This window comes from Oryctolagus cuniculus, chromosome 2 (genome assembly GCF_964237555.1).
Source record: "Oryctolagus cuniculus chromosome 2, mOryCun1.1, whole genome shotgun sequence".
Classification (NCBI taxonomy): domain Eukaryota; kingdom Metazoa; phylum Chordata; class Mammalia; order Lagomorpha; family Leporidae; genus Oryctolagus; species Oryctolagus cuniculus.
Genome location: NC_091433.1, coordinates 115,199,132 through 115,222,865, shown reverse-complemented (window position 1 = coordinate 115,222,865; position 23,734 = coordinate 115,199,132).

The following is a 23,734-nucleotide window of genomic DNA, read 5'->3' as shown; positions in this document are numbered from 1 at the left end:
TGCCCAGCTGAAGGGCCCAGGGCAGCTCAGAACTCAGCCCAGGGGCTGTGTCTCCACTGCCCCAGCTCAGACCAGGGCTGCACAAGTTTACCTGCAGTGCACGTGTTTCTACTAGCAAATGTCAAACCCAAAAGTCCCTGAGGGACATTTGTCAACACTTTAAGTGAACTGGAGGCCAAGATGGTGTAATGTATTCATGGTTATGTTGGCATCTGTAGGAGAAAGTCCATTTTTCTGGAGAGTGTGTGGTAACATCCTAGAATTAGCAACCTCACTTGCTCATCATTCAACTTTGGGTAACCCTCCCTGCCTGCTGAGATGCAGTCAGATAGAATTCTATCCAATCCCTCAGCACCTGCACACAGGGGCAGTGCCATCAGGTATCCATAGCAGACCCAGGTTGCACAGGTCTCCTACAGAGAATGTCTCTCTGGGGTCTCAGCAGAGAGAGGACCAGTGTGGGTAGAGGTCCACGCTCTCCTCACGGCTCAGCCCGGCTTTGCTGCTGCTGCTCCACCTGTGACAGGGGCTGCAGGGCTTGCACAGCCCAGAACCTTTGAGAAGCTGAGCAGCTCCTCGGTGTGGTTCTGGTGGACATCACTGAGGTGCAGGGAGGCTTCCCCTGTCTTGTATTCCTTAATGGCCTTGGTGTGACATAAAAGAGCCATGAATTGAAAACATGGCGATGGCTATGATTTATAAAAATGACTGTGCTTGGATCCTGCCACACACTGGGAGTCCTACATGGAGTCCTGTGCTCTGGACTGTGGCCTGACCCTGCCTCAGCTGGCAGGGTCATCCGGGAAACTACCAGCATATGGAGGATTCTCCCTCTCTTTCTCTTTCTCTCTCTCTTAGTCTCTCTCACTTTGCCTCTCACCAATGCTCAGTCTTTCAAGTAAATAACTAAATAAGTATTTTGAAAAATGGGAAATATTACATTTAAGAAAATAAATGGGGGTCACATGTGCAATCGTGTCATTTTTCAATCTGTGCTGCAATAATTCTTCATTTAATCCAAAATCAAATAGAACATTCTCATCGAATTGCACCATAGCAGCTTCATTGTTGGTACATAATGGCACACAAGGAATAGTATCATAATCTCTTATGCATGGAACAATTGGAACAAGTCGAACAAAGACCTGTATATCATAGATCTTTCATTTAGTGGGCTAAGAAGATGAGAAACAAACCTATGACGTTCCAACTGTGCTCCCACTGTGCTCGGTGTGATGTGCCTCCCATGGAGCAGGGCCAGTGCTCAGGACAATGGGGCTGTGGGTGTGCAGGTGCACGTGTGCCTCCTTCTGTCTCCACCTAGACAGGGGCAGAGGCAGAGGCAGAGGAGAGGGAATGTATCGGGCAACTCCACATCTGTGTTTCCTGAAAAATAAACTCATTGTACTCTCGGTGATGATCGGGTAGACAAACTGTCCTGACAAAAGCTTTTAAATATTCTCCTGTCCCTGTAGCATGACGTCAGTGAGCACACAGGTCAGAGGCAATCAGTGCCCAGACACTGGAGAGAAAAAAAAAATGGAGCCCAGTTGAATGTACATTAGCAGGAAATAGGATCAGAAGTGGAGCAGTCGGGATTGAAACCAGTCTCTGATGTGGGCTGCTGGCATTGCACATGACAGCCTTATCCACTGTGCCATGATGCCAGTCTACCCTCCTCCCTAGCTTTTCTTAGAAATACAGTGAAGGTTTCAGGAAGAGGAGAGAGGGAAGTTATTTTCTTGATGTTCCTCAGACCTATGGTGACCTCTTGAAAGTTTCACTCATTGTTTCCTCTTGCGTCCTTGACTCAGAACTCTGTCTGCAGATGGGAGAGAGTTTATTGGGGGAAACCTCACAGATGAGAGGGTAGAGTGAAGAAGGAAAAGGGAGTGAAGAGACAGAGAGCGAGACAGACAGAGACAGAGATCAGGAGATGGAGAGAAAGAGACGCGTCAGGAACAGGTCCTTTTAAACTTTGCCAGGGGTCAGTTAGGGAAGTAGGAGCAAGAATTCCCATTAGGATGGGGGTGTGGCTGACACCGGTGGTTGGACCATGTGACCACCTTGCTTCCAGTAATGGGGTAGGGGGGAGGCTACAGCCTAGGATGATGTCAGGGTGTAGATTGTGCCATAGACTGCGTCATTTTGCCATATAGCTAATTTTCTCCCCTTTTGTTTTTTATAAAGCAAGAGTTGTATCAGATTACATTAGTCCCAAAAGTCCAGGAGAGGTAGAGGGATGGTGATCTGTCTTTAGAGCTACTTCCTGCTGCCAGGACAGTCAGAGCATTGGTAGTAGCTTAGCCTGGTACTAGCGGAAACCAGGGCAGCCTCCCAAGCTCCTGATCTATGGTGCATCCAATCTGGCATCTGGGGTCCCATCACGGTTCAGCGGCAGTGGATCTGGGACACAGTTCACTCTTACCATCAGCAGAGTGCAGTGTGACGATGCTGCCACTTACTACTGTCAAAGCTATTATTATAGTGGTAGTGCTGGTACCACAGTGTCCCAAGCCCTAACAAAACCCCCCCAGGAAAGCAGAAGTGTGAGGCTGGCTGCCCCAGCTGCTCCTCCTGGGCCCCATCTGCTGAGAGTGATTCTCAGAACAGCCAGGCTTGAAGGTCCTGCAGGGTCGGGTGGAAGGGGCCAGGGTGACTCCTCTGAGGCTCCCTCCTTCCTCCTCCTTGGAAGCAGCAGCACAGACATGACCATGTCCCTACTGTTTTAAGCAGGGCAATATTCTTTCTGAGTGTTCTAATCTAGAGCATCATTTGAGATTCACAGAGAAAAGAGAAACCTTTATAGATATTACAAGGAAAAATATTTTAAATACTGGTAATTAGAAAATTTTATAAAGGATACCAATTTCAAACATACAGTTTTTGTTTTTTTTTTTTATATACACACTTTTTTAAAAAAGATTTATTTGCTTTTTGAAACCCTGCGCTTTACACACACATGCACACACACACACAGTGTGACAGGGTGTCTTTAAGTTTAAGGTTTCCCCATGGGACGTAGCCTGCCCGAGTGGTTGTAGGTTATCTTGGTGGTTTCAGAGCAGGGACTGTTCCTCTGAGGGAAACAAGTTATAGACATCAGTCTGCTCCTCCAGCTGTAACCGGCATATTTCTGGCTTCTGTATGTCTGCTTGCTTGATAATGGTCAAGGCCACCAAATGTAGTTTCTGCCTTTAAACCCCCAGCACTGCTACTCGGGGCTGTGTTCTCTGGACTTGCTCTGTGACAGGGCAGTGGCCAGCTGGCTAATAAAGACTCCTAATTTGACTTCAAAGGTCTCGCTGTGTTTTCATCAGTGTGCTCCACAACATTAGTGACAGAGAGAGAGTTCTCGTCCATCTGCTGGTTCACTCCTCAATGGCTGCACCTGCTGAGGCTGTGCCTGGCAGAGCTGGGACATGGAACTTCTTTCAGGTCTCCTACATGGGTGCCAGGGTGCTTTCCCAGGGCATTAACAGGGAGCTCGTTTGGAAGTGCAGCAGCAGGACTCCACCGGTGCCCATGTGGATGCTGGCGCTGCATGTGGCGGCTTCACCCACTGCACAAGGCCTGCCCATGGTATCCACAGTTGTGAGAGCATAATGCCACTTCCTACCTTGTCCTCCCTTCTGCCTCACTCCCAACCCTCTCCTCTTCTGTTTCATTTAAGTTCTACTCTGACATACTTTCACTTTATAATCACCAGTTTCACCCTCCACTAAACAAAGAATTCAACACGGAGTAGCAGCAAAACCACTGTTCCTCAAGAGTCTAGTCAAGGTGTGAGTCTCTTCTCCCAATCCCTCTGTCACTACCAGACCTGAGGTGCACTGGTGTCCCCTGGCGGTTAGAGGTGGAATCGCGTCTGCTTTCAATCCCTGCTTGAGCAGTTCTTCATTCAATCCAAATCAACTAGAAAATTATCATCTTTTGGAACGAACAATAGCTTAATTGTTTGCACACAGTAGCTCACAACTAACAGTATCACAATCTCCTAGGCAACGACTAACTAAAAAATCGAACAGAGCCCTTCATCTCATAGATCTTTCATTTTAGCGGGCAGGGCAGATAAGAAACAAATATCACCTGCTCCCCCTCTGGGCCATGGGAGAGGCCTCCCCTGCAGCACTGCCATTGCTCAGGGCAGGTGGGCATTGTGTGTCCTGGTCCACTTAGTGCATCCTCCTGTGTTGGGGCAGAAGCAGAGGGAACGGATCAGGCAGTTCAACTTTTGTGTTTCCTGAAAAAGTAAATTGTACTCTGAGTAACGGTCAGATGGAAACTTTGTCCTTTGATTGGGGAAGAAGATTTTTCAGTTTCTCAAATTGCTGAGGCATGAAACCAGCCAACACACAGGTCAGTGGAAGTATCAGTTACCAGACACTGCAGATAAAAAAGAGGAACCCAGTTTAGCAAGGGTGTCTTGTCCTGTGGTTAATATTTATTTCTAGTGAAGATAATTTTCTTAAGTGTTAACCTTTTCCATTTTTGATATATTTATTCATTTATTGAAAAGACCGAGCATCAGTGAGAGGCAGAGACAGAGAGAGAGAGAGAGAGAGAGAGAGAGAGAGAGAGAGAGATCTCATGTGCTCGTCCTTCCCCAGATGGGGCTGCACAAGGCCAAGCTCAGAGCCGAGAACTCCACCTTGGACTCCCGGTGTGTGGCAGGGATCCGTGTACAGCTGTTCCCCTCAAAGTGTGTTCTATCTATTGCTCTTTTACGTCACACCAAGGCCATTAGGGGATAAGAGAAAGCAGAAGCTGCCCTGGCCCCAGTGACGTCCACCAGGACCACACTGAGGAGCTGCTCAGCTTCTCCAGGTTCTGGGCTGTGCAAGCCCTGCAGCCCCTGTCACAGGTGGAGCAGCAGCAGCAAAGCTGGGCTGAGCCGTGAGGAGAGCGTGGACCTCTACCCACACTGGTCCTCTCTCTGCTGAGACCCCCAGAGAGACATTCTCTGTAGGAAACCTGTGCAACCTGGGTCTGATGTGGACACCTGGTGGCACTGCACCTGTGTACAGGTGCTGAGGGATTGGAGAGAACTCTCCTAACTGATTGTGCATCTTAGCAGGCAAGAGGGATTACCCGTAGTCCCATGGTGAGCAGGTGCGGGTGCTGGGATTTGGGTTCAGGTCTCCATAATTTTGAACCTACTCATTCCACATGGCCGAGTTCATTCCAATGGCTGAGACCAGAGTATAAATAACACAGGAGATAGCCCAGGATGGGGTGACACACAGCTCCTCACTGTCTCTGCCTCACTCCACGGGGACACAAATCTGCCATCAGTCCTTCCTGCAGCTGTGCCCCCGACTGCCATTCTCTCAGAGCCTCCTCAACCCCAGGGGACTGCATGTCAGTGTGGGGCAGGGCCTCCTCTGCATCCCAGACTCTTTCCTCTCCTCCTCCATCCCTTCTCATCCCTCCACTCAGTCCTACCTCTCATGTCCCTGCAACGCCAATTTCTCCCCTCTGTGTGGACACAGATCAACAAAGCGAAGCCTCCTCTCCACTCTTGTCCTTTGATAGCTAACACTGCGGATGTCACATACCTACACTGACAGGAGGTCATCAAGATACTTACCCAACAGATTCTCTCTCAGAGGCACTGTGTGCTCGCTCAGCTTACAGTCAGCTGTTCTCTGTGTGCTGTAGAATGGACCCCACGTGAGAACACAGTGACACTGGGAGGATATCAGAGCCCAGCCACTCACTCAAAAGGGAAGAGACACTGACTTCACCTTCCAAGGTGTGACCAGGTATTCTCTAGAGAAAGGACTTTCTCCTACAGATCCGAACCTAACCGTGAATAGATTATACCATCAGTCGTTCAGTCCACTTAAAGTGTTGGCAAATGTCCCTCAGTGTCTTTGGGATGTGTTATCTTCCAGTAGAAGCACACTCACTGCAGGTACACTTGTGCAACTAAGGTCTGAGCTGGGGAGTGGAGACACAGCCCCTGGGCTGAGTTCTGTGCTGTCCTGGGCCCTTCAGCTGGGCACAGCCCTGCCCCGCCCATGCTCATTTGCATGTCCCCAGAGCACCGCCCACCTCTCTGGGCATTTAGGAGCAGGCTGCTCCCACCCCATGCAGGAGGCAGTGCCAGGCAGGACCCAGCATGGACACAAGGGCCCCCACTCAGCTGCTGGGGCTCCTGCTGCTCTGGCTCCCAGGTAAGGAAGGCCAGCAGCAGGAACGGCCTCGGGCAGTGTGGCCAGGGCTGCCCGTCTCTGCAGGAGCGTCCTCTTAGAACGTGAGGATGAGTGTGGTCTCTGTGTTTCTGTTTCCCTTCTCAGGTGCCAGATGTGCCCTTGTGATGACCCAGACTCCAGCCTCCGTGGAGGCAGCTGTGGGAGGCACAGTCACCATCAAGTGCCAGGCCAGTCAGAGCATTAGCAACCTCTTAGCCTGGTATCAGCAGAAACCAGGGCAGCCTCCCAAGCTCCTGATCTATTATGCATCCGATCTGGCATCTGGGGTCTCATCAAGGTTCAAAGGCAGTGGATCTGGGACAGAGTACACTCTCACCATCAGTGGCGTGCAGTGTGCCGATGCTGCCACTTACTACTGTCAAGGCTATTATTATAGTAGTAGTGCTGATACCACAGTGTTCCAAGCCCTAACAAAAACCCCCCAGGACAGCAGAAGTGTGAGGCTGGGCTGCCCCAGCTGCTCCTCCTGGGCCCCATCTGCTGAGAGTGATTCTCAGAGCAGCCAGGCTTGAAGGTCCTGCAGGGTCGGGTGGAAGGGGCCAGGCTGACCCCTCTGAGGCTCCCTCCTTTCCTCCTCCTTGGTGGCAGTCTCAGACTCAGTAATGGCTCTAATATATTAAGGAGAGCAATTATTTACTGGGGTCTTTGAGTGTATAGTGTCATTTGAGATTCATAGAGTAAAAGAGAAAATATTATATGTATGGCAAGCAAAAATAGTTTAAATCAGGGTGAGTGGAGTCTTCCATGCCCTCCATGTCCTGGGAGAACGGCTGTCAGAGAAGGAGATCGTAGACACAGAGACTCTCAGATCTCTCCTAGAGGCCAAGCACCTCTGGGGCAGAAGGCACAGGTGCTGCCCCGCGTGTCCTCAGCCCTGTCCAGGAAGCCCTGGAGTGGGGGTGCTGGTGCTCTCTCTGCCTGCAGCACTCACAGGGGATTCTCCCCCGCCCCACTGTTCCTGGCTCTGCCTGCATGAGTTGATTGACAGACGAGAATTCTGATTGTCTTGTGGTCAACTATTTTATGGTTTGTCTTGAGTGCAAAAGTGCCCAAATATGCCATCTTGATCCAACCCAGGTCTCTACATCTTTCTGTGTTTTCTCTCCACGTGGCAATATTCCCTCTATAGAGGAGGCCCTGGCTTCCACAGCAGGACCAGAGGCACAACCAGGATGGTGTGAAATGCACCGTTCACTGCACCCCTGCTTCAGTCCATGCTGACCCACACCTGTCATGCAGCTCCTTCTGCAGTTTGGCCACCAAACACAGTTCTCTCACAAGCAGTTCACACCCCAGATGACGTTGTTTCAGATTCTGGGAAAGTAAGAGAAGTCGCGTTTCCTAACCTTCCTCATCTCCTCTGTCCCTTCTCATCCTGGGTCAGTGCTGCCCTCTAAGGTCACCGTGTTCTAATCCCTGCCCCCGGTATGGAAGCAGATACACAGATCCTAAGCTCTTCTTCCACTCAGGTTCCTGCTTGGGAGCCCCCTGCCGTCACATACCGAGACTGAAGAGAGATCATCCAAGTGTTTCACCCAGCAGAGTTGTATCTAAGAGGAATGCTGTGCCAACTCCCCTCACAATAAACTGCTGTTTGCCTCTTGTCAAGACACCCAATGGGAGCAAAGTGAACACTTTGGGATGTCAGAGCAGGACCAGGGAGGAGGTGAAAGGCGTTATCTTCCTTGGTGTTTGCTTGGTGCATTGTTGCTGTAATGAATTATTCCATTCTCTTTGGCTCAGACAACTCCAGGTGTATTCTTGAGGTCAGGAGCTCAGCGCTCTCCTGGAAGAAGCCCTGGAGGCAACAGGGTTGTGCTGGAAACCACAGGGCATGGGATTCCATTCCAGGTTTGTCCAGCGTCAGGATGGCCACATTTCCTGCTCTGTGGCCCATTCCCCCTTGCACTCCACGGCCTGTTTCCCTGTCACAGCCTTTGGATCCTGCCCCTCCCCCAACTTCAGGACCACTGTGATAGTATCGCTCCCACCAGGTCCTTCTGCGTCATCTCCCCATCACAGTCCTTAATCATCCAACCTGCCCAGCTCCTTAGATGACAGACCTGGCGAGCAGGCAGTAGGCTACGGATGGCTTCTGTGTTGGAGATGATTTGTATCCCATCTTACACTCTTACCATCTCTGCCACTGTCTCCCTTGAGACAGAATTAGAGCTGATAGGGCAGATCTCAGAGCAACAGAGTTGGAGGAGATCTAGACCGAGGTGCAGTGACATTGACCTGTGTGTGGGAGGGGGCAGGGAATTTTAATGCCGCCTCTAATGTGGACTTCATGGAGCACAGCTGCTTGGCAGAGTTTGATAAATGCAGTGTGGTTTTAGAACTCAGAATCTGATGAGCGCCCTAGCAAAGAGTGGCTGTTCTCCAGGCTCATTCCTATTGTTGTGAGATGGGACTCAAAGTTCAGTAGGTTATTTTCCTTGGTTGCTTTAGAGCAAGGCTTGTTCATAAACTTCAATGTTAGTTTGTAGCTGGCCCATTTCTAGCTTCTGTACCTCTGCTTGCTTGATAATGGCCAAGGCCACTAGACTGTGGTTTCTCCTGTCTCCTCTCGCCTGCAGACTTGGAATAGCTCAGGAGCCGTCAAAGTTACAAAAAAACCTGGCTAATTAGCTAACTGCTTCTCCCTTCTGTACACCTGCTTTCTGCTCACACAAGCTCACACACAGGTTCAAATGTCTCATAAAAAGTGGGTTCTGCCTTTAAAAAGCCCCCACCGCCGCAACTCAGGGCTGTCTTCTCTGGACTTGCTCTGTAACGGGGCCGTTGCCAGCCTGCTCATAAAGACTCTTGATTTGAGTTCAAAATCTCTCTGTGTCTTAATCCATGCGCCCCACTACATTGTAACCAGTTGGATGATGCTCAGTGTGTTGTATAAGCTTCATTTTGGGCATGTCTATTCTTCTGCTTTGCTCATTAACACAGACCCAGTGCCTAGAGACTGGAACTTGGTGTATAGTAGTAGACAGGAAATATTTGTCAAATGAGTAAGTGATTGCACACATTTACATGTGTTTGCACAATTTAACTGAGACAGGACAATTGCTGTCCCTACAACAAAGCCCCCGAGAGTTTCAGAGTCGTGGATTCATCAGCTTCTTGGAGCCTCCACAGTGAAGATCTCCCAGGCAGCTGCACTCCAGATGTGCAGAGCTCTCTCCCTGACTCGTAGTCAGCTCCCTGTAGGAGTGGCCGGCAGCCTTCAGTTGGATAAAACTTACATCCCCCAGGGTCTCTGCTCCTTCCTCTTTTCTTACCCAGGAGCTAGTTCTGTATTCTAAGGACACATTGGTTTGGTTTCATCCACCATGTCACAGGATCCATGAAGAGATGCATGGCTCTGTGGCTTCCTTTGCTTTGTCTTCCATAGTATTTTCTCTCTCTCTTTCTCTTCCTTTCTTCCTTTCTTCCTTTCTTCTAGTTATTTGAGAAGGAGAGTTACAGACAGAGAGAGGGATAGACAGAGATAATAAAGTTTTCCATCTGCTGGATCAGCTCCCTAATGTTCCCAATGGCCAATGCCTGACTGATCCGAAGCCAGGAGCCAGGTGTTTCTTCTTTGTCTCCCATGTGGGTGAAGGGACCCAAGTGCTTGGGCCCTCTTCCACTGCTTTCCCAGGCCATAGCAGAGAGCTGGAATGGAAGAAGAGCAGCCAGGGTACAAACCAGTGTCCAGATGGGATGCCGGTCCTGTAGGCAGAGGATTAATGAACTTCACCATAGTGCCTTCCCCTCAACTGACCCTTACTCATCAGCGACAATTTGTAACCCTAGATGCCTTGTCACAGAATCCAGGGGATTGTGAGCAGTTAATTTAGATACTTAATTCAACCTCCTGGATACTTCAGAAAGTGCATGGAGAGAATGAGGAGAGAAGCTTGTTTTTCTGCAAGAAATGTTGAAACCATGCATAATTTTTCATAATACGGATTTTCCCCATCTTTTGAAGACCGCTTGTGAATGTGGCATCAGTACACGGAAGGTATGAGTGTGCTGGGTAGAACAAGGACAGCAGGTGCACACCACTGTCTCTCGGAGTCTCTGATCTCTGTGTGGACTCCGCTCCTCTGGGACAAGCGAAGCAGCCTCGGGTCACCCACAGCTGCCCTCTGTGGTTTCTCTGCACAAACCCATCTCGGAGCACGAGGCCCCGCACACTGGTCAGTCCCTCTTGTCACTGTCTGTAGGGCTGTCTCTTTGTGCTTAAAAAATTCAAATTGCTTTTAAAGCTGTTTATGCGACAACTAATTTGGAGGTGAGGGCAGTGAAAATGGCAGACAAGTAGGTGGGAGAGGAGAAGCCCGAGAGCCAAAGTGAGCTGGAACTGCTGGAGTTACAGAGGGGGAAGTTTCAGGCGCAGCACTGAGAAGCCATCAGCTGAGAGGAAGCTGAGCCCTCCCAACAAAACCTACAGAGATCTGCAGGTCTGCATTGGCCACAGGTGGTCAGATGTCCAAGACAGCATCAGCCACATGCACCAGCTGGGTCAATAAGCCTGCAGAGACTGCTCCACCTCTGGCTGCAAACTCCCTCTCAGTAGCAGGGCTTGTAATGAAGATGAAGATGGGGAACCGGAGCAGAGGCCTCCAGGAGTCAAGGTGAGGATGAGGAGCACTGGAAGGATTCGCCAGCATCAGCCGACACATCCCTGCAGGAGGGAAAGCACGGGTTTTCTGAGGAGCAGAGGCTCTGGGAGCCAGATATCAAACCTCATGCTGGAAATGGCCGTGACCAAGACAACTGAATGACGCGTTTTGTAACTGGGGATGGGTGTGGGGTGGGTGTCAAGTTGAAAGGAACAGGTTCCCTTTTTGAAGAATGGTATAAGGCAGTCTCTGAAGCTGCTTTGTTTTCTTCTTTTTCATATTTTTTAAATGGTGTCAAAAGGGAACAATTTCCCTTTTGAAAGAATGATATTGTTGTACCAGCTCGTCAGCTGAAATAGAGTATTACAATACCAGTGACAGTCACACAGGAATTTTATTGAAAATGAGAAGCAACTGAGAGACACATGAGAGGCAAGGTAACCAATCAGGACCGGCCACCAACCGGGACCAACACTCCTTACCAGAGTGCGGCCCCCACCAGCAGCTTACACAGCTTTTTATGGTATTCTGTCCACTAGGGCAAGCAATTTCAAACCGGACCCCTGGAATGCAGTGAACAATAAAAAGGATAACCAGAATATGGTTGTAAGATAACAGTTATCAATAACAAACTCAGGAACAGACCCAAGATATGGTTGTAAGATAACAGTGAGGGACACATTTCAGTCAACCTAGTTCCTGGGAATTTGGGCCCACATAGTTGCATAAGATGCACCCTTAGCCGTTAGCAAGCAAAGCTAATATGTGCAGAAGCAAGAGATCTGCAATAGGCTTTTAGCCACACTCACTGCATTTGGATTCTGATTCTACAATATAAGGCTGTCTTTGGAGCCACTTTTTAATTTTTTTTAAGATTGAGTGTTACACTGTAGGAGTTGGAGTCCCTAGCTTGCTAAATGCTGGTTTCTCACTCTGGCTTGCTTGCTTGACAGCTGTAAGGCCATGACAGGCCTCATTCTGGACTGGGAAGGAGGCAGGCCGGGTCCTTGAGAACAAAGAAAGTAAGCTCCTCTGGGATTTATGGCCCAATGCTTCCCGCCAGTTCCTCCCTGTGCCATCTCCTTTGTGTGGCGTTCCCACCACATAATGTATGAACCAATGGACATGTTAGTTCCCAATACCTTGCCATATAGAGAATAAGAAGGTAACCTATGCGAGATGATATGCACCCTTGTAAGTGTGAGGCTACAAAAACCTCTTTTATGCAAACGACAGGGCCTTTTGCCTGTGCACTGCCGAAGGCTGTGTGCGGATTGGGGGTCCCAGACGGCTGGTAACAAATAAACCTCTTCGTTTGCATCTTCGACTGTGCCTTGTGCATTGATTGGGAAATTTGGACACTACAACACTAACAAATGAGAGCTTGAAATTAGAGGTCATTTTTGTCTATACACAGATTTCAGATATTTGCTGAGTTTGTAGCTTTGTGTGATCAGTTTGCAAAGGTAAGAGATAATATAGAAGTCAGAATGGCACCTGTTAAAGAATTGCAGATCTTTAGACATTACTGTTAGCACATCCAGAGGGAAGTGCAACTTTATTGTCTCTTTAGAGCTGTGAGTAGTTAACTCTCCTAACTCCCTCCTTCCCTGGACTGACAGCCAACCAGAGCAGCTTTCTACAGAGAAGGGGGTATTGTACTGAGAAAAAGAGTTACTATTGACTGAATCTAAATTGAGATAAAATGAAATACAGCCTTTTCTACATGGGCATTTGTTGGGTTTGAAGTCACCATAAACTCGGTGTTGCATTGCTGTCAGTGGATACCACAGCTTAGCTCTTTTAAAAAAACAAAATTTTAGGTAAACTATGGAGTATTTGAAATAGCCTACTTCCCTTAAGGGGTCTTGTCTTCCTTAATTTGTCTTCCAAGACAACCGTTTGCTACCAAGTGAATCAGTATTTCCAATGTGCTTCTCTTGGTTTTTGTTTCTTAGCTAGTTCTTGTAGGCATTTCTACCGGAACTTGAGGCAAATCAGAAGGAAGTTGATTCTTTTAAAATAGAAACCACCACCAAAAATGTCTATGTACATATTGCTGAAAGTATTTGGCTATTTTAAAAAATTTTTAAATGATATAAACACCAAAAAATTAACAACGTATAAAGATGGAAAATGGAAGATTCACTGTCTATAACTTTGTCTGCACATTTAAGTTACTAAGTTGTAATCATATTTGGATTAAACACACTACATTGGCTTTTTTTTTTTTTATTTGACAGAGTTATAGACAGTGAGAGGGAGAGACAGAGAGAAAGGTCTTCCTTCTGTTGGTTCACTCCCCAAATGGCCGCTACGGCTGGCAGTGTGCCAATCCGAAGCCAGGAGCCAGGCGCTTCTTCCAGGTCTCCCATGCAGGTGCAGGGGCAAAAGCACTTGGGCCACCCTCCATGGCCCTCCTGGGCCACAGCAGAGAGCCGGACTTGAAGAGGAGCAACCGGGACTAGAACTCGGTGCCCATATGGGATGCTGGCGCCGCAGGTGGAGGATTAACCTAGTGAACCATTGTGCCGGCCCCAACTTATTTTTTTAAGATGTATTTATTTACTTCAAAATCAGAGGTGCACAGAGAGAAGGAGAGGCAGAGAGAGAGAGAGAGAGAGAAAAAAAGAGAAAGAGAGAGAGAGAGAGGTCTTCCATCCCCTGGTTTACTCCCCAATGGGCCACAATGGATGGAGCTGCACCAATCTGAGGCCAGGAGCCAGGAGCTTCTTTCAGGTCTCCCATGGGGGTGCAGAGGTCCAAGGACTCAGGCCATCTTCTACTGCTTTCCCAGGCCATAGCAGAGAGCTGGATGGGAAGTGGAGCAGCCATGTCGAACTGGTGCCCATATCGAATGCAGGCATTGCAGGCAGTGGCTTTACCCACTGCATCACAGCACTGGCCCCCTCCAGGTCATCTTATTAGCACAGTTATATCATTTAATTTAAGAGCATACATACTGACCAGTGTCCTCTCCAAGGCACACTTTAGGCACTGATATATAGAGAAAACGCATCTGCAAACATATTGTACGGAGTTCTCACCACATATACTCTATCGGATTTTTTTTTTTTTTTTGACAGGCAGAGTGGACAGTGAGAGAGAGAGACAGAGAGGAAGGTCTTCCTTTGCCGTTGGTTCACCCTCCAATGGCTGCCACGGCCGGTGCGCTGGCGCTGATCTGATGGCAGGAGCCAGGTGCTTATCCTGGTCCCCCATGGGGTGCGGGGCCCAAGCACTTGGGCCATCCTCCACTGTACTCCCTGGCCACAGCAGAGAGCTGGCCTGGAAGAGAGGCAACCGGGACAGAATCCGGCACCCCGACCGGGACTAGAACCCGGTATGCCGGCGCTGCAAGGCGGAGGATTAGCCTATTGAGCCGCGGTGCCGGTCAAATATGACCTCTTTTTTTAATGTGATGGTTAAACTCATTTCAAAATATAGGTCTCAGCAAAAAAAAAAAAAAAAAAAAAAAAAAAAAAAAAGGATTTCGCGAAAACTCCTGGGATGTTGAACGTGGAGGCAGCTCCAGACTCTGACTGGGGTCACCACTCCTTGAGCTCTTCTCTAGGTGATAGCTCCAGAGAAGCAGCCTGTGGGTGTTCCTAACGCGTCGTGCACTGACCTCTAAGTCTAGAGTAAGCCCCAGTGAAACACTGGAAATGCATATAGAACTGTTAGCTCTTCCATGGTTTTATCATACCAAGATACATGAATTTAACTTAATTAAATGCAGGCAAAGTATCTGAATTTTGTCCATTTAACTTCTTAAAATAACATCCCTCTCCTACACACTGATTTCTTGATCCAATGGAAATACTTAACCTTAGGTCAAGATGGGAGAGACATGAATACAATGAATGCTTTTACTAAAATACTAATAAATTTCTCAAACAACAAAAAAAGACAATTTCATATTTCAATATCTACATTTTTTAAAAAAAGATTTATTTGCTTATATGTAAATCAATGATACACACACACACACACAAATACCGAGAAAGAGAGAGAGAGAGAGAGAGTTTTCTTCCAAATGCTCTTACACTCTACAAATGGCTGCAATGGCCAGGTCTCCCATGTGGGTTTCAGAGCCCAATCACTTGGGACATCTTCAGCTGATTTTCCAGGACATTCATATGTTGGAACAGGATTTGAAGTGGAGCAGCCAGGATTCCAACCGGTGCCCATGTGGGATGCTGGCATTGCAGGGGTGGCTTTACCCACTGCACCACAGAGCTGCCCTGTCGTGTGCATGTTTTAAGAGCATCATGATAGTTCACCATATGCTCCATCCTGCCTCACTCCCACCCTCAGTGCTCTTCCTTTTTTAATTTTTATTTATGTTATTTTTAAAAAGGATTTATTTATTTATTTGAAAGTCAGAATTACACATGGGAGGAGAGGCAGAGAGAGAGAGAGAGAGAGCGCGAGTGAGGTTCACTCCCCAGTTGGCCACAATGGCACCAATCAGATACCAGGAGCCAGGAGGTTCTTCTGGGCCTCCCACCCGGGTGTAGGGGCCCAAGGACTTGGGCCATCTTCTACTGCTTTCTCAGGTCATTGCAAGGAGCTGGATTGGAAGTGGAGCAGCCGGAACTCAAACCATTGCCCACATGGGATGCCGGTGCTTCAGGCCAGAGCTTTAATCACTGCGTCACAGTGCCGGCCCCTATTTTAACTTTTGAAATGACATACTTTCAATGTACTTTATAAACACTAGCTCAGCCTTCCATATATACAGAATTCCCCCTATCCCTCTGTCATTACCAGACCTGAGGTGCACTGGCTCCCCCTGGGGGTCACAGGTGGAATCGCGTCAGCTTTCAATCCCTGATAGAGCAGTTCTTCATTTAATCTGAAATCAAATAGAGAATTCTCATGGAACTGAACCAATAGTAACTTCATTGTTTGCATGCAATGGCACACAACTAAAGGATTCACAATCTTTGTAGACGTAGATTAAATGGGAAACTCGAACAGAACCCTTTATCTCATAGATCTTCCATTGTAGTGTGAGGGCTGATAACATTCAAACCAATAATGTTCTACCTCTGCTCCTGATATTGGAATTTGACCCCCCTAGATATAATTTAGGGTGCCATAAGATATCACCATGTGCTTATTAATAAGTTCCCCATATTAATAAGCCAATGTGGGTTCTTGCCTAGTATTCAGAGAAGAATTCTGAATACAAGCAAAAATGAGTGAGGCAGCATGGTACATTTTAAACTTTTATTCAGTGAGAAAGATGCATAGGAGATGAGGGCCCCGTCTAAAGGAGAGAGGTAGAGCTGGGTTCACACCAAGTACCAGGAACCAGCCATGTGGAGGAGCATCTAGGACCAGCGCCATGGGGCAGATGGACCAAAGGCCACATGCCATGGAGGCACAGGGCTGCAGCCAGCCCCCTACTGGCAAGAAGCCAGAGAAAGAAGGGAGGGAAAAAGGCCAGACACACCTTGTCTCAGGCTTTTAATCCACTTCCAAAGGGGAGTGGTTAATTCACCTGATTGGCCAGTGGGCACTCAGGTGTGGCCAGGTAGGGGCATGAGGTCACACAGGGGCGTGGTGAAGGTGTGGTCTTCCAGCTCACAAACCTAATCAATCTTAACCTGTGTGCCTGCTTCCTTCACTCCCACTCTGCTCCATGTGAGAGGCCTCCCTTGGAGCAATGATATTGCTCAGGACAGGTGAGCAGTGGGTATCCAAGTCCACTTAGTGCAACCCCCTGTCTCAGCCTAGGCAGGGGCAGAGGCAGAGGCAGAGGGAATAAAGTAGGCAGTTCAACACTTGTGTTTCCTGGAAAAACAAACTAATTGGAGTCTCATTAATGGTGAAAGCCAAATTGTCCTTTAATGGAGGAAAAAGTGTTTAAAATTTATCATGTTCATGTAGCACGAAACCAGGCAACACACAGGTCAGTGGTAAGAGTCAGTGCTCTGACACTGGAGATAACAAAAAGTGGAGCCCAGTTTTAAGAGTGTCTTTTATCGTGTCAACAGTTATTTCTAGTATGTTAATTTTCTGTAATGTTACCATTCTCTACTTTTCCAAAATATTTATTTATTTACTTGAAACCTGAGCATGGGAGGGAGGTAAAGACAGAGAAAGATTAGGAGGGAGAGAGGAGAGGAAGAGGAGAGGAGAGGAGAGGAGAGGAGAGGAGAGGAGAGGAGAGGAGAGGAGAGGAGAGGAGAGGAGAGAAGAGAAGAGAAGAGAAGAGAAGAGAAGAGAAGAGAAGAGAAGAGGAGGGGAGGGGAGGGCAAGGGAGGGGAGGAGACGGGAGGGAAAGTAGGGAAGTTCTATAATCTGGTCTCTCCACAAATGGCTGTAACAGTGAGTTCCTGGCCAAGCAGAAGCCCAGAGCCAGAACTGCCCCTGGTCTCCCCTGTGGGGCAGGAATCCAAGAACTTGGGCCATTTTCTGGTGCCTCCCAGGGTGTGCATTTGCAGGAAATGGGATCAGAAGTGGAACAGTGGGGATTCTAACCTGACTCTGACATAGGCTGCTGGCATTGCAAGTGGCAGCTTAATCCACTGTGCCATGATGCCAGTCTATCCTCCTCTCTAGCTTTTCTTAAGAATAAAGTGAAGGTTTTAGGACAGAGGAGAGAGGGAAGTTAGTTTGCTTGATGTTCCTCAGACCTATGGTGACTCCTTGAAACTTGCACTTATCTCTTCCTGTTGTATCCTTGACTCAGAACTCTGGCTGCAGGTGGGGAGCCGCACATGTGTGATCTCTCATCTAAGCACCTGCGTTCTCCTTCTGAGTCCTGGTCTCTCGCGGCCGCTTGTTCTGAGGATGTTTATTCTGAGTCAGTACAGAGGTGAGTGTGGGACAGAAGTCTCGTCTCTCAGAGACCATCTCCCTGGTGCAGCCGTCTGCTAAAGGTGACAACGTGAGGCCATCAGAGGACAAGAAGGTAAAATCAATGATCTGAGCTTTAATTTGTAACTGATATTCCCTAGAAATTTCTTTCTCCTACAGAATCCAAACATAACCATGAATATATTATGCCATCTTGGCCTCCAGTTCACTTAAAGTTTTGGAAAATGTCCCTCAGTGACTTTGGGAGGTGACGTCCTCTGGTAGAAACATGCACACTGCAGGTAAACTTGTGCAGCCCTGGTCTGAGCTGGGGCAGCTGGAGACACAGCCCCTGAGCTGAACTCTGAGCTGCCCTGGGCCCTTCAGCTGGGCACAGCCCTGTCCCGCCCCTACTGATTTGCATGTCCCCAGAGCACCGCCCACCTCTCTGGGCATTTAGGGGCAGGCTGCTCCTGCCCCATGCAGGAGGCAGTGCCAGGCAGGACCCAGCATGGACATGAGGGCCCCCACTCAGCTGCTGGGGCTCCTGCTGCTCTGGCTCCCAGGTAAGGAAGGCCAGCAGCAGGAACGGCCTCGGGCAGTGTTGCCAGGGCTGCCCGTCTCTGCAGGAGCGTCCTCTTAGAACGTGAGGATGAGTGTGGTCTCTGTGTTTCTGTTTCCCTTCTCAGGTGCCAGATGTGCCGTCGTGATGACCCAGACTCCATCCTCCGTGTCTGCAGCTGTGGGAGGCACAGTCACCATCAATTGCCAGGCCAGTCAGAACATTTACAGCAATTTAGCCTGGTATCAGCAGAAACCAGGGCAGCGTCCCAAGCTCCTGATCTATGGTGCATCCACTCTGGAATCTGGGGTCCCATCGCGGTTCAAAGGCAGTGGATCTGGGACAGAGTACACTCTCACCATCAGCGACCTGGAGTGTGACGATGCTGCCACTTACTACTGTCAAAGTGCTTATTATAGTAGTAGTGCTGATACCACAGTGTTACAAGCCCTAACAAAAACCCCCCAGGAAAGCAGAAGTGTGAGGCTGGGCTGCCCCAGCTGCCCCTCCTGGCCCCATCTGCTGAGAGTGATTCTCAGAGCAGCCAGGCTTGAAGGTCCTGCAGGGTCGGGTGGCAGGGGCCAGGGTGACTCCTCTGAGGCTCCCTCCTTTCCTCCTCCTTGGTGGCAGCAGCACAGACATGACCATGACCCTACTGTTCTAAAGTAAAACAGTTATTCTTTCTGAGTATGGAAGCTAGAGCATTATTTGAGATTCATAGAGCAAAAGAGAAAACATTATAGATATTACAAGGAAAAATATTTTAAATACAGGTAATTTTTTATAAAGGATACAAATTTCACATGTACAGTTTTTTATATGTAGAGTTGAATACATTTATTAGCTTATGAAAGCCCATGCTTTAACAGACACACACAAACACACACAGTGGAGAGAGAGTTCTCTTTCATCTGCTGGTTCTCTTCTCCAATGGCTACACCGGCTGAGACTGTGCCTGCCAAAAGCTGGGAGATGGAAATTCTTTTTTTTTTTTAAGATTTATTTTATTGATTTGAACGACAGAGTTACAGAGAGACATGCAGTAAAAGAAGTCTTCTATATGCTGGTTCACTCCCCAGGTTGCTGCATAGCCAGAGCTATGCCGATCCAAAGCCAGCAGCCAGGAGCTTCTACCAAGTTTCCCATGTTGGTGCAGGGGCCCAAACATTTGGGCCATTTTCCACTGCTATACCAGGACATAGCAGAGAGCTGGATCAGAAGAGGAGCAGCCGGGACTAGAACCACCGCCCATATGGGATGCTGGCGCTTCAGGCCAGGGCTTTAACCCTCTGTGCCACAGCACCAGGCCCGGGAGATGGAATGTCTTTCAGGTCTCCTATATGGGTGCCAAGGCTGAAACACTTGTTCCTGCTCCCTGCTGTGGCCTGAGAAAGCAGTAGAAGATGGCCCAAGCGGCTGGACCCCTGCGCCCACATGGGAGAACTGGAAGAAGCTCCTGGCTCCTGGCTTTGGTTTGGCGCAGTTCCAGCCAATGTGGCCAGTTGAGGAGTGAACCAGCAGATGGAAGACCTCTCTCTCTCTCTCTCTCTCCCTCTTTCTTTCTTTCTCTCTCTCTCTCTCTCTGCCTCTCCATCACTCTCTGTGTAACTCTGACTTTCAGATAAATAAATAAATCTAAAAAAAAAAAAGGTGCAGGGAAGAAGAAGGTATGTATTAACTTTCCTTTGTGGGCTTGAGAACAGTGAGCCCCTATCACAGCCTCCTAATGGAGTGCAGCTGGAGTGCTCACAACAGTCAAGTCACACAGAGATTCTGTGCAGCCGCTGTGCTGGGCTTTGCACGGAGAGAGCGGTGTGAGAAGAGGAAAAGAGCTCAGATTAGGAGCTGAAGAGCCTGCTTTAGTCTCAGTGCTGCTGAGCGGGAGAAGACCAGGTGCTCTGGCCTCCTGTTCCCTGAGTCTAGGTGGGAGGGACAGAGGGCTTCCCAGGTTCCTTTTGCTGTCAGGCTCTTTGTTATGGGGGTGGAAAAGGTGGAGGTGCAGTGTTGCTGGGAGCTGCAGAGCATCCGAGTGGACAGCAGCGGGCGGGGACCCCGTGGTTCAGAAGAAAGCCCATCTTCAGTTTCCCACCAGGTGCCCACTGGCTTTTTTCCCATCCACTAACAGCAAATGTTCACAACAGGAAAGCTGGGTGTCGTTTACCGATTGTGACGAACGCATCGATGTGAGCTGTCAGCTGGGTGTGCAGTGGAAAGGCACTGTGTGTACTGCTTCACAATTTTTTGATTTGTAAATTATAAGCTATTCTGAAACGGAAAGTTTCTTTACACAACAACAACAATAACAACAAACTGAGTATCACAGCGAACTGTGAAAAAGAAAAAAATTTACCTCTGGCGTGACTTTAGTGTTCATATTGTCCTGCTGATTGTCTGCCAGAGGCTGACGGGCATCTGCAAATCAGAAATCAGCCCTGGAAAGAGTCTTTTAAAATTGTGTATGTATTTATTTTTATTTGAGCAGGAGAGAGAGAGAAAGAGAGAGAGACAGAGATCTTCTGTCCACTGGTTTACTCCCCCAAAGGCCAGGCTGAAGCCAGTAGCCCAGGACTCCGCCCAGGCCTCCCACGTAGATGGCAGGGTCCCAGGCACCTCAGTCCTCACTCTCAGGGTGCACATGAGCAGGAAGCTGGCATCAGGAGCAGACTGGGATTAGACCAGGCACTCAGTGTGGGATGTGAGCAGCCAAGGGCCAGGCTGATGCCAGGGGTCAGGGACTCCATCTGGGCCTATGTGGGTGGCAGCAGCCAAAGTACTTGGGCCACCATCTGCCGCTTCCCAGGTGCATGAGCAGGAAGATGCATCAGAAGCGGAGCTGAGACTCAATCCCAGGCACTCAAATGTGGGCTGTGGGTGTTCCAAGTGGCAGCTGAAGACTCTGCCACAGCATCCACTCTGCCTAATTTCTATTATTTATTTCCTTCCAGTGACTTTTGGTTTGGTTTTTCTATGTCTTGAGATCACTGTCACATTTTAATTTGATGTCTTTCAGGTTTTTTTTGGATGTGAGTACATATTGCATTAAACTTCCCTGGCACCTGGCTTTGGCCTGGCCCAGCCCTGGCATTTGTGGGCCCTCTGGGGAGCGATTTCTCCCTCTCTGTGCCTCTGTCTCTCCCTCTCTGTAACTCTACCTTTCACATAAATAAATTAACAAATCTTGAATAAAAAAAAGGCCTGAGATTGCAGTTTCCCTGCAGCCACTTGCTCAGGGGATACTCCCCCCTCCCTCAGCTTGGAGAATCCCAGTTCACGTTTATCCAGCTCCTCAGACCAGGAGTCAAACGCAGAGCAGTCTGGATGGGCTGCCTCACAAGCAACTGCCTGCTTCCAGGTTTCACACGTTTCTTATGGGGTGGGTGCATGCACTCGTCAGGTTTAAACAGCATGGATTTTGGTGTTGTGAATCACATCGAGAATCCAGCAGGATACTAGAATAGTTAGGATCTTGGTCATGGATTACGCAGGTGCACTGCGTTCCCACACTTGATGTTACCTATGTGCACAAACAGTGAGGTCGCTCATCATTTTCCCACGATGGCCCTGGGCTGTGAAGCTTCCTCCCCTTAGGGCGCAGCAGTCCCCTGGGTCACAGAGTTTGCTGAGAAGCTGTGCTCCTTGGGGGACTGACTGAAAGCAAGAGTGTATCAGATTACATTAGTCCCAAAAGTCCAGGAGGGGTAGAGGGACGATGATCTGTCTTTAGAGCTACTTCCTGCTGACATGGGGTGATGAGGTGCTCTCTGCTGGCATGGGGCGATGTCTCAAGCCGCTGTCTCCTGGGTGGAGAGCTGAGTATATCCCTGTAGCAGCATTATGTTGACCACCTGGTTGCTGATGGCCTTGGTTCGTTCCCTTATCAACTCCTGTAAAGACTTAAACAGACGCGGTAGTATAAAAGACAGAGTGAGAATAGGAACCAAAGATCCTAAGAGTGGCATTAACCAGGTAATGAGAGGTTTCAGAGAGGAGAGGAAATGGGGGAGGGGGCTCTGGACCCTTGTGAGACCTGTTTGATGGACGTGGTTCAAAGCTGATCCCAAGCAACCGGGAGAAAGGCCACTCAACTTTTGCAGGTAGAGGGGTTTGTCTGTAGGGAAATTCTGAACAATCATACAACATCAGGTGGGGGAGAGGCCCATCAATACACACAGGTCAGGAGCAAATCCATTGATGTTAGAGCAGAGACTATGATTATAAAGGAATGAGGCCCCAAGTGGGCTAGATAGGGTCTAGAACAAAGGACAGAGTCATTACTAGAGGACCCAAGAGAGCTGCTGTCTAAACCATGACTGAGTTTCTGATTGAGAGGCAAATAGAAACTGACAGAAGAGGCTTGATAATAATCAGGTGGGCTTTAAGGCCTTGTCAGTTATGAGGCCCAGACCTATCTATCTCTTCACATGGGTTACATCCTAAGGGAGGTGTGAACCTCTTGGGGAAGACACCCTGTTGACTTCCATTACCTAGCTGGCCTGGGAGGAGAGCTGGCCGGGTAAAGGCAGGTGGCATCCCTAACAGGAAACTTACAGTTCTGCCTGCAATGTTGCTGACCTTACTTGGCTGTCCCCTCAGCAGTGGTGGTCACTTTGGAAGCTGGGCTGAGTGAAGGGCTCTTCAGCTTGGAGCCAGCAAGATCTGTGGCTCTGACCTGGGCGTCCTTCGACTCCAGGGCAGTTCCATTTCCAGAGATCCAACTCTTGGCTGGCAGAGCTGACAGGGCTCTTCCTAGCTGACTTCTGCTGAACCCAGGCTTACCACACTGAAAGCCACTCAGCGCACTGGCCTGTTGGGTCTCTTTGAGGGCAGATCACTGTGCAGAGCTGCCCCCTCTCTTTAAGTTGCTTCTGATGCCTAGCTTCCTTTTCCTCCTGGTTTTTGTCAAAGCAGACCAGAGGATGCAGGTGAAGGAGGTGCTCATGTCCCATCTCTAATCTTCGGTGGCCTCAACTAGAAGCCTAAAGTACAGGCATGTTCTGATAGTGGTTTTCCCTGAGGTAGACAATGCACATGAGGAAAGCTATGTCCTCACTTTCAAACTTTCTCTCCCTCTGTTTGGTCTGAAAGGGACGTTTTGCCTGTTTACTGTGCCCATGGCGAAGTAAATCCAGCTGTGAAATTATAATTTAAGCTTTCCTTTTGGTTATGCTATTACAGAAATCTGTTAGCCATCTTTTTACAAGGTCTAAAAATCAAATTGTGCATCTAGGAGAGTCCTTTGGAATAGAGTTAGTTTCCTACCTTGAAGAGAATAGAGAAATGAGAGGACAAGTTGGGCTTAGAATAGAGAGATGAGGGAGCAAGTCCCAGATTGCTTACTGACCATAGCATTATCAAATGAAAACTTAGAAAAGAATTTCAACCATTAAATGACAACTTAGGACAACATTTACCAGAAGGTCCAATGCCTTCTATAAATTTTAAGAACACATGTATTTGGAAACATCTCTTAAATATCTAACATGGTGTAGCTTGTTTAACCAGCAAATTCAAGCACAAACATATAGAAACCTTTTTAGTTT